The sequence below is a fragment of the Emydura macquarii genome, unplaced genomic scaffold (assembly GCF_026122565.2).
Source record: "Emydura macquarii macquarii isolate MOO-44397 ecotype Brisbane River unplaced genomic scaffold, CSIRO-AGI_Emac_v2 contig_71, whole genome shotgun sequence".
Lineage (NCBI taxonomy): Eukaryota > Metazoa > Chordata > Testudines > Chelidae > Emydura > Emydura macquarii.
The window spans coordinates 2,457,726-2,470,008 of NW_027130208.1; the positions used below are offsets into that span (position 1 = coordinate 2,457,726).

Consider the following 12,283-nt stretch of genomic DNA (forward strand, 5'->3'; position numbering starts at 1 on the left):
GTAGGCATTGCAACATTTTGTGGCATGTAGCACTTCCCTACCACATGTTGTGGTATGTTGTGGATGTGGATGTTGTGAAGGGCGTTTCATTGAAGTGTGAGGTGTTCAGATATTATCAGGATGAGTCCACATAAATAACTAAAATAGACAGACTATATTTTTATATTACTTATTTAAACAGACATGTATGTTTTTTACTCAAATGAATGCCTGTCACTATTCCTAAAAGACAAAATGTACAGAAGGCATACACACATTATGTATATAGAGCAGACAGAATATTGCCATTCTTAGGCTACTTAACTTATATTACAGGACATTGCTAGAACATATAAATAGCCTACACAATTGCTATTTTACATTTGGCATAATTGCACAGAGTGTTATGCAGCAAAATTCGGGGAAAACAGCATTTTTATATGGAAAATATGTGTTTGTCTCATTTGTTACGTAGAAACTTTTTTAATACATTTAGCACACTGTGATACCACTTTTTTCAGATATTAGTTTTGCATCACTTTCTTATCCATTGTTAATTAAGTAGCTCAGGGTCTTCTCTCACCAAGCTGTGCTTGCCCCAAGAGAGTAGCAGAGGGCAAAGGTGGCATTAAGCTAGATTTGGCACATTCTGTAGTTCTGCAAATAGATATGCCAAGCCAATACTGATCAACTGATCAGAGAAAAGTGCAAGTAGTTGTATGGAAAAATATGAACTTCTGAAATGAAAATCTGTTAAGCAATTTTCAGGTGATATAGTACAAATTGGATGAGTGATGTGTTGTGATAAGAAAACTCCTGTTGACCACACTATATCCCCTTTTGAAGCTCCACTATTTAAAATGTAACAAACATGCAGATCTGACTTCAATCGAGTTAAGCACTTTTGGGCATATGGGAGAACCGGGAGGAGCATCAGTTAAGCATTCCTAACCACAACCCACCTCACATGTAATTTTTCAAAAGATAAACACATGCAGATCCCACAGCGTTTTTGCCCTGCCGTATGCATGGGGCTACAGAGGTGGTAGCCTAATTAAATTTTGCTGACAGAGATTTTGCAAGCATTTTCATTGTACATTCTGCTTGGGGTGCTGAGCTTCAGCACCATTAAATTGGCACAAACGTGATAGACTGCAAAAGAAAGCTAAGACATTAGAGATGGGAAGGACTCCTTGTCCAGGCTCCCTGCCAGTTCAGGATTATTCCCTACGGTATATTCTCAAATGCGTTGTCCAGTCCTGTTTTACTTTGGTTTTTTGCTTCTTTTCTTAGTCTTGTAATTAATCCATGATTAGAAACTCTTTAACACTCCAACAAAACAATATCCAAGGCAAATGTGCCAGTCCCAGGATGCAGGCTCATTTGGAGGCATTTTGTTTTGTAAACCTAAACTAGGAATGAATGCCTCTGTACTCACTACTTTTAATTAATGAAGAAAGCTTAATATGCACTTTTTCATCAATCTGGTGCTAACATTGCTAAATTGCTTTTGCAGCAATTTGAGGAAGAATTTGGAGCTATTAGAAGAAAATTACTGTATGCTTTTCTGTCTGTGGTCATCTTTCCCATTTCAAAACTAAGGGGTGTTTCAAATGAAATAAAATAAAATAACTATTAGATGAAGAAAATACTGTCGTCAACTACATCCATATTTGTATTCATTCTTTTTACAGGGAGCATTTTAATACTACATAGAAATATAAGACCTTATTCCAATATCAGTTACACCAGTGTAAATTAGGAATAACTCCATTGACATCAATGGACCCTTAATGGTAGAAAATTGGTGTGTGATTAGAATTGCACCCATCATCTGAAAAAGACCTAAGTTGTAGCTTTCTACCCTCAACTACCATATCTTGGAGGGGTTTCTTGAAAGCAGAATATTTTTATACAGTAGTGTTGTACTGAGTCTCCTGGGTAATATTTTATAGTCTTGAATGTCTTCAGAGAATGCATCTTGAGCTTTTAAATGAAAAGATTTGAGTCTTTTGCTTCTTATGCTTTTGAATTTTCCTAGAAGGACATGTTTGTTGTGTGCTGCATAAAGTCTTCTTTAGTTCCCTGCTACCTGCAATTCATTTCCCTGTTGCAACTTTATAAATGACCAAATTTTAAAGAAACAGAACGTAATTGGAACATAGGTTTGGCTCCAACTAAAAATAAGAGAGAGGGGAAAATACTCAAACTTATCAAAAATGGCTGTTTTTCTAATATAGTTGTTTCATTTGGAGTCCTGGTGAACATATGTAGTGTGCTGGTATTCATTCATGACATTACAAAATAAAGCAAATGTCTGATGAATTCCTTTACATTGTTAATTCACCAGTCTCTAAATACAGACCACAGAAATTACCACATCTTAAAGGAAAGCCAACATGAAAATTGAGGTAAGCCTAGAAATGTGTGCTGAATACTGGTGTTTTTAAGCACAAATCTAAGTTTTTAGCTTGCTTTGAAGTTCTTTTTCCATTCTGTGAAATCCTCTGGACTGCCAAACCTTGCTTCCCCAGTTACCCGGGGTTCTTTCAACCCAAAGCTCTTGGTAACGTTACTCTGTGCGAGGTGATATCAGGAAATAAATCAACAGAGACACGACCGTCGGACCGATAGATGGCTGGCACAAACAGTTTGACACAAGAGTGCTCCCACTTAAAGCTACACTTTAGTTAGTCTCAAGCACTTACACATGTCTGCAACAGGTTAGTAAAACACCCCAACCCTCAATAATTACTGAAGTTTGGTGTGACTCTCGAGTGGTCCCAGCAGCCTTCCGCTAGCTAATCTTCTGTCTGCCAGTGGAGACCCTAAAACGTGTCTATAAAGAGATCTCACTAGTCCAAACATCTCTCCCTTTATTTATCCTGGTTAGTGGACAATGACAGGTCAATCAAAAAACTTGTTAGGCAAGCAGTTTCAAAGCTAAGGCAGAAGTTTCCTCAGATTACTAATTAGCCAGATGTATTCTTTCAGAATATGCATGCCTTGATAGCCAAATCCCAGAAGGGAAATATAGATAAGCTTCTTGTTTCTCTCCTGAAACACATTCAACAGAGACTTCATCAGGAAGGGGAATAGGGTCAGGTAAAAGTTTAGCAAGAGGCTCTCTTCCCTCCTGGCTTAGTCGTGCTAAGCTGCATAGGCCTGAAAAAAGGCTACTAGTTTTGGCTGCTGGTAGCTACAAGCATGGTAGAGGTCAAGGCATTTTGCTGGTCTGCCAAAATCTCCCCATACACTCCAACCCTCTCAAGAGACCACACTAGCTCTTTTGCCGTGGCGCAACTGCAGCTGTGGAAGCATGGTCAGGACATGCCCACCACTGGAAAAAGGTTCCATTTTGGGTAGAAACGGAAAATGTTCCAAATTAACTCATGGAGAGATACATGAAAGGGTATATTCCATAGTTTTCTGTGCCCAGAATGGAAAGACATTATCCTAATACATCGTATCATCCCCCCAGCAACAAGAATTTAATGTTGCTAGATAAGACAAAAGTCAATTAAAGGCAATATTTTAAAGCAGAGTTTGGGTATACTTCTACAGTTCATATTACACTCATTATACACTTCCATTCCCCCCTTACTGTGAGTTTTAATTCCCCCCATCCTCCTTTACTGTACATTTTCACGGTATATAATGATAGAAATGCAAAATTAATTAAAAAGAAATAATTCGGGGAAAATATCATTTCAAGTAATGAATATAAGTCATTTTCCATAGAAATGTCATATAAGCGTATGAAGGAAATCAGCTTTAATTTACCAGACTGTAATCCATTTTAAGAAACTGCTTACCACTAAGCTTTACTCCTTAATTGGAGCATTTTGTCTTTGTGAACTTTTACTTATTACTGCATCATGATCTTTCTTGGCTAATACGCTATAAAGAGCTAATTAATAATAAGACAGTCTAGCCAATGCAGATAGACCAAAGTGGAGAGAGAATTAGATATACATTATTCGGAAATAATGGTCACACTCTGAAAAACAACTAAAGGATTTTATTGACTAAACCAGTTTAACAAATGACACTTAAGTAATTCATTGGCAAGTTAGAACAATGGTGGAATTGGAAGTTTATTAAGTAATTTTTCTAACAGACATCACACTTCATTGGCTATAAATTTTTAGTATCATTAATTAATTAAGACTGAAATATTCCAGTGATTAATTTTTATGAAAAATTCATAAAATATAATGGTGTTTAGAGAAGGAGATTAAGGTTGTCTGTGTTTATTGACTGGGCTATACAAATAATCTACTTCGAAATAAATGCTCAAAGTTCAAACCCAGCGCATTGAAACCATTTATTTCAAACTCCAATAAAACAAAGTGCTGATACTGTTCTTATTTTTTCATGGATTTTTTTACGGTAATTTTGCATCTGAGAACAGCTTTTATCCCCCTTTATTTCGGGCTTATTTCCAAACTCAACTTAGAGGCACACAGCTTTCACAGGCTTCATCAGAGCACATCAACTCTTCATAAATATTTCATGAAGAACGGCGGCGTACCCCATTCGAATACCAATGCTCCATCTCCTCCACTCCCCCGCTGAGCCCCTGCTGCACCCAACGCAGCCCCAAAGGTAGACATATACCACCCATTCCAGCCACTCCTCTCCACACAACCTCAGCTTTTAGGCTACCATTTCCGCTTTCCAGGCCTCTCCCTCCATTCACAGCCGTGCACCCTCCCAACTGCTGAAATCAGGATACAGGAGGCGGTTAGAGATCTCTTCCATACCATCTAAAATCAAATGGCTCCTCTCAGCCTGGCCTGCTAAGGACAAAGATGCACTGACTCCTCCCTTTAACCTGCTTTCATATGAAGGTTCCAAGCCCAGGTGGGTGGATGTCTGACTCTGGGTAGAGACCTAGTGAAGCCAGCCAGGTTCATTTATCTTCCTCGATGTAGTCTTACTTAAGTCAGTGGGGCTCTTCATAGATTTTAAGCCAGAAGGGACCATTGGATCTTTTAGTCTGAACTCCTGTATATCGTAGGCCATTACATTTCACCCAGTTACCCCTCTACTGAGCCCTTCAAGTTTCTGCCCACCAGGCTCCATTTATAAGATCAGCGCCTGTCTTCTCAATCCCATATGAAATAATAAAAAAGAACTAAAATTTCAGCAAAATCAAAAGAAAAGTATTTTCTTGCCATTCTAGTCTTAGCTGTTATCGCTGCATATAACATTTGACTTTATCTTCGTGCAACTCAACATTTGCTGCACCGAGGAGGGAAATCAACATGGTCGGGTGCCAACAAAACATATCTGACCCACCCAAGGCTCTTCAATGCACTTGGCTATATCATTCCTAATTATTAAGTTCATTTACAATAACCCTTTTCTTAAGGCTAAGCATTAATGAGAGTTATTGTGAACTCAAAGCTCAGATTTCTGCATGCTCAATAGAATTTGTAATCATTGTAAATGCTTTCTATAAAAAAACTAATATTTTTAATCCTTCTTTTCTGAATTAAAAGCCTGTTTCATATTTGATGTATTTTAACTGTAGTAGTATTTGTTCTCTCTCTGAATATCAAACCTCAATTATAGTTATTTGCATGGTAATGCTTAGTACATAGAAATGGACGTGAACAACATGTAGAAAGAAATTGTGAACTGCAAACACTTCACACTCTCTCTTTAGGAGAAGGATCAGAAGCTATTATTCCCAGTGATTGCAGCCAAGTCTATAATAATCAGAAGAAAATCTAAGGTGAAACTAATATGAAAATTGTAATTTAGTTTCACATAAGTTAGATGTTTAGGTTGGTTTAATTTTATTGTAATTTCGATACAGAACAGAATTACTTTTAATGTTTTCATATGCTCCAGGTATCTCAAAGCGCTGTAGATATATAATGAGTTAAATACCTCTCACCACACTATCCTCACTTTAAATCCCTCCCACAAACTCCCCTATGCCGTGACAGGGACACCAACTCTGCAGTGATTAGGCTGTGCTTTTGTAGTGGGAGGGGTAATGTTGACCAGATAACAAAGTTGACCCCCTGCTGCTTGTTTAAATAAAAAGTGGCATGGGACATTTCACTTGCACCAGAGCAGCACCAAAAGCATGACCTGGATTCTAGCTTCTGAAGCAATTCAATTCCAATAGCACTGCCCTGTCCTATGACTGTCCATCAGCATCAGCATTCATTCTAAAGGCAAGTCTTATGTAGGATCTAAACCTAGCATGTTTCTGGCCGGGAGGCAAGAGTACTACCCGCACTAACACCTATATTATGACAAGATAATTTTTTGCTTGAAAACTGAATTTAATTGCACTTCCATTCATGATAATGACCTACATCATTTTCAATAATTGGTTACAATTTATCTTTTCTTCATGGGGAAAAAATGGAAATTAGCAAAGAGACAGGGCACAGGAAAATGCTTGGTTTGAATTAATTAAAATGTGTCCAGTTTGAGAACTGCAGCCACAGAACAAGATTCCAGGGCATAAGTTTCTCCCAAAAAAGACTCTATTCCTCTTTAGAGTTTACTACCATGTAATTAAAAATAACGTGAAGCAAAATAATACAATCCTAAACTTTAATCAAGGCATAGGATATTTATTAGGGTTCCGTTACCTTCACTTTTCCTAAAGCAGAACATAGCTCCACACACCTCTTCAATTTCTAAAAGTGATATTATTATGTACAGTGCAAGATGTGAGCATACGCTTTAAACAAGGACAAAAAGGACTGATCTAAAAAAGCCCTTTAAAGTCAGAGGGGATTTTCTCATGGACTTCCAGGGGCATTGGATCAGGCTGATGATTCTTAAAATCTTTATTTGTCTATAAATAAAACATTATGAGTGACATTGCTTTCTTCATGACTAAGATAATATTTTATAATCTTACAATTCTGATAATTCTGATAATTTCTTCATAACATAGGGTAATATCAGTGTCATATGCATGAAATAAAACTATCGAGACTTTGATGAAGAATTTGAATTTGATGAAGACAGAGATCTGAAGAAGAGCTCTGTGTAAGCTTGTCTCTCTCACCAATAGAAGCTGGTCCCATAAAAGATATTCCCTCGCCCACCTTGTCTCTTTGACGAAGAATGGCATTTCCCATTCCATACTTTCAGATGCAAATTGTTAATAAAGCTCATAACAACACATTATATTTACCAAGTCCTACTTTAAACTTGTTGACTTGCTAAATTACTTTGACATATCTCCAGTTTATCTTCTATTACCGAAGAGCTGCTGTACAACAGATGGCAGTGTGTTTGCGTAACACATATTCTCATCAGATCAATATACAAGGTGATGATTAGGGGACCGATCTATGGGGGAGAATCCCAAGACCCCTTTTCAGTGATGTGAATCAACCAGTCATTCAGTCAACCAACATATTAACCTCTGCAAGGGAGGGTAGAAGGTGGAAGAACACATTTCTTTATGGAATGAGAGATCTCATCAGCCGTCACAGCTGGCTGCCTACAGCTGAGTTTTAGGGATGGGTGAAAACCAGTCTTAAAAACTTGCATCCAAAGCCACCTCCCCTGGAAGACTGAAGAAAACTCTGATGCCAAAGACCCTTACTGGAAAGGAGTCTGACTATAGCAGAGGGAACTCTAAGACTACCTTCTGCATGATTTTTTAATAGCAGGAATCTGTGCATTATTGAATCTTGACCATTTACTATCTTTTTCACAGTGCATCAATCAAATTATTCAAATCACTACTAAAATATACTGTAATTCAATCAAATCACTACTAAAGTATCTCGTAATTAAATGGGCTTACAGTTAAATATGTATTGGTTTGGTTTGGGGTTTTTTTGGCACTGCACTACCAAATGGCTCTATGTGATGCTACTAAACAGACGCTGATGTGATTGCAGGTAAATGGTGCATTATGCCACAGCCCAGGTTGGCCAGTGCTGCCCTGAGAATGTCTCCCCCACACCACGCAACCATTTTATTTAATTATTTTTAATAAACCTACAGTCCCTGGAATGTAGGAAAATGTCTTAACTGGGATAAAAACCCTGCTCTTCACCTCCGGGCTCACACACTGAACACAACCTGTGAATCTAACTGGGAGACTTTTGTTGCCTCACCTCAGCTCCCAATAGGCTACACTCCCTGGCAAAGGGAGGCTGCATGAATAATTCAGCCTCGTTTGACACCACGCATTTGTGCTGAGGTATTAGAGAGGCAGTGCGAGCCCGTGGATAGGGCACCAGCCTGCAACTCAGGTGTCTGGGTTTGATTCCCAGATCTTCCATTGAATTTCTGGGGGGGTCTTAGACAAACCACTTAATCACCTTGGGCCTCAGTATCCCCATCTGTACAATAGATATACTTTATATACTGACCTCCTCTGTAAGGTCCCTTGTGCTCTATGGATTAAAAGCACTGTATAAAACCCAGGTATTATGATCACCATGTTTTCATCCTTTAAAGTCCTGTTCAAATGCCTGGGAAGTAATTTGCTGAGTGACATCTCAGTTGCCTTGTCTCCCAAGAAAAGACTTGAATTTTAGGACCCCCTGCCCTTCTCGACCAAACAAGGAAAGAATTAACCGAAAGCACTTGGTTTTGTTATGTTCCTTCTACAACAACATCAAAAACATCGTTTGGATTATTTCGTGTACTTTCAAAAAGAACACCCCTTTTCGCATTTGGTCCCAGTCTATTTCCCTACTTGGAGGATTCTTACTCTTGGGGAGAGATGGGATTCAATGCTCTTCTTGGCAGGTGAGTATTTCCAGTTGTGAGGCACCTTGCATAGTGTCACACCAAGCTTGTAGCACGGCAGACAGTCTTTCAGGCACAAAAAGGGTGCTTTGCAGAGTCCCTAGCCTCTCTTTGCCAGAAGCTGGGAATAGGTGACAGGAGATGAATCATTTAATTACCTGTTCTGGTCATTACCTCTGAAGCACCTGGCATTGGCCACTGTCGGAAGACAGGACACTGGGCTAGACGGACCATTGGTCTGATCCAGTATGGCCGTTCTTATGTAATGCTGGAAATCCATTGCTTGATGCTTCCCCTAGTAAATCTAACTGGGGAATAGTAAGGGTTGTTAAATAAATTGGACAAAGGTGTTTTGGGAGTAAAAGTGGCAGACCCACTGCCATGAATGAGCAATTAGATGTTCACAAACTAGCTTATCACAGATTCCATGCCTACAATATCTATTTCTGTAACGACCTTGAGAGTTGAGTCATTCTCCCTTAACCTAATGAGCATGCTGAGTATAATCAATTAGGTTTGCAATTAAAATTATAATTTGTCTAACAAACTCTTCTTAGCTTTTAGACATTTCTTAACAAAGCCTGTGACACAGTGGTAGAAGATAAATATTAATTTTCTGTTCTGCCCTCATTTTTGCATTTAGAGTGTGGCTAATTTACTAACGCTTATATTATTTTTTTTTTTTAACTTTTCAGAAAAATGTAGTTAAGTTTCAACATTGGATGGCAAGGGATAATTATGACAACAAACAGCAAATGATCATTTCCCAATAGGGTTTGCAAGCTGCCATTGGCAGCCTGTGGCAATTTGTTATTCTGGTCCACTGTACAATTGTTATAAGTGTGTGTTTGTGCATGCACACATAGACACTATTGGATTGTCTATTTCACTAACGCAAACTGGAAGATGTTCTGCTAAATAAAGCAGACAACACGTTTGTCAGCCTAGATCTGCTTTAGGTCAAGCCAAACCAACGTAAGCGAGATGCAGCCCTAACAGATAATGCACTATCTGTCACTGTACTTTAATCTCACAATCTGCTGCTCATCATAGGATCAACCGGGTAGGCAACTGTAGAAAAACATTTTACCAAATGTACCCTGGTGCTCAGGAAATATTGGGGAATGATTAGTAAGCAGACACAGCACATTACCCATCAGAAAATGGGAAAGTTTGGGGATCTGTTGACAGGGGTCAGACAAGAGAAGCTAGAGAGCTTCTTCCTCCTCTCACTACCTCACACAAGCAGTAAGTCAGGATATCACCATGGTTCTCAAGAGAGCACTGTGAGAACGACCTTCAGTTTATGCAATGTCGGCCTGCTCCAAAGGCCAGGAAGTCAACAGGGATCTTTCCATTGATTTCAGTGAGCTTTGGATCAGGCCACATGTCCCTAAAAGGGTATGGTCAGAACATTTCTAACTCTCACCAGTTACTGACTATGTTGCTGTTGGCAGCAAGTGGTACCCAGTGGCACATGCTGCTCATGTTGAAAAGAGCAAGCACCTGGCTGGACGTGAATGATTCTGTGTCCGTCACGCAGCACCTCTGCCCCACTCACCATGAAGGCCAAGGTTGACATTAGCCCTGAGCACTGGTCTACACTTAAAATTTAGATTGATCCAACATATCACACCCCTGAGTGCCACAGTTAAGCCGACCTAACGCCAGCTGGGCTGATGGAAGCGTTCTCCTGTCGTCCTATCTACTGCTGCTCTGGGAAATGGCAGCCTTCTGTCGATGGGAAAACTCCTTCCCTTGCTGCAAGAAGTGTTGACACTACTCTACGTCACCATAGCAGCAGCGCTGTCATTGTTGTGGACATGCCCTACGAGTTACATTGAACCAGAGTAGCATTGTTCTTAGATGACATATGTACTGATCAGAACGGAATTAGTGGTAATAGTAAATGAGTTTGGTAAGTGATCAGTTTTCAAAATCGTTAACAAAGAATGCTTCCCAAGCAAGTGAAATACAGCCTCGTTGAAGAGTACTGCTCGCTTGGGATACCTCTCAAATGTCCGTTGTTTCAAGGGACACCACGTTTTAATCCCAGAGTTCCCTATGGTCCACACAGACTGAGCAACAGGAATAAAGAATCACAAAGCTGACTTGTTTACACTGAAGGACGGATTCAGTTTCTTGGATGAATGAGTTATCACTGTTCCTCTTTTTGGACCCTTGTCACATGGGTGCAACCTGGGTTTGAGCCTTGAAGGCTTCCAGTACCAGGGAACACAGGATAAAAGAACAGAAAGTGGGCAGCAGTCAATCAATACACTGCCACTAATGAATACACTGGCCAATATTCCCGATTTATTCCTGACAAGAAAATCTAATCAAAGTCCATGTGTTTAGAAACTCCATAGTTACTCTACATTAGATTACTCAGCAAATTAAATCATACAGTTCTCTGCCTCCGTCCTCCAACTCACAACTGTGCTGCCTCAAGCATTTTATTTAAGTCTAAGAGTCTTAGGTTCAAAACTAGTTTGGGACCTGATAATTTAATAACGTGGATCAAGCCATTGTTCAGGGAGATATTGATGATTTCATTAGATTCTACAAGTAATCAATAGTTATCCATTAGTTCATTAATTTACATATTCCTCATCTTTGGTCCAAATGCAGAAATTCTGCTTAAGTAGATATTTTTCTTTATTTGTGCTTTATTTGTTTGGCTTCACTATACAAGAAGGCTGTGATCAAGCTGTATCTTAAATAGATCAAATAAGTGAGCAGCGGAAGTACACGTATGCCCTACAGATCTGACTGTGGGATGAGATTTAATACTAAAAACAAGAAATAAAACAACAGGGCCTATTCTACACAGGATGCATGCATAACTCTCATTAATGTTAATGGAAGATATTGAATGCGTATGCACTGAGGGGAGTTAATTAGAATCTAATAAATTCTGGGATTTTTCCTTGGTGTAATCTATGGCTGCCCATTGTGACGGAGCATGGCTTTGGGTGAAGAGAAAGATATATAAAGGAAATAACATCGTACATCTAATTACGCTTCGTGGGTATCATTAAAACAATCTACTTTGCATATGTACTTATTAAGATTACACAGTATCTTCCATTTACAAGCAAATGATAATTGGGTGCAAATAAAGAGTTCTACATTCAGTTGATTGTTTGCACATGCCAGGTCAAGTTCTCTGCTGTGTAAATGGGTGCTGCTCCATTGACTTCACCCATGAATTTCACCATTTACACCAGCTGAGAATTTAACCCAAAGGCACAGAAGTTACATGGTACAGAACTATTCCCCATGAGGTCTCCATTTTGAGGCCAGGTTGGCCTAAACCAAAAGTCATGTAATGTAAAGGCCTGGGTTGGTAGTTTCAGTTCTCTTCAGAGTTGACAAATCCGAACAAAAAACCCCACTAAATTTGGCACTAACTGGTTTGCTTATTAGTCTGAGCAGAGAGAGACCAAGAACAGAGTGGGTCTGAAACTTGAGGTGGCCTATCCATAAAGGGTTCAGGCACACGGGTGAGTTGTACCTCTTCTCTGGGCAAATGGTCCTATGGCTGTCCAAA

The 12,283-nt window shown here is 39.3% G+C and overlaps 1 protein-coding gene across 11 annotated transcripts in view; it reads right to left on the reverse strand.

Annotated features, from left to right (window-relative positions):
* Nucleotides 1-12,283, reverse strand: part of FHIT (fragile histidine triad diadenosine triphosphatase) — a 939,636-nt gene that overhangs the window by 162,639 nt on the left and 764,714 nt on the right. The window lies entirely within an intron of this gene.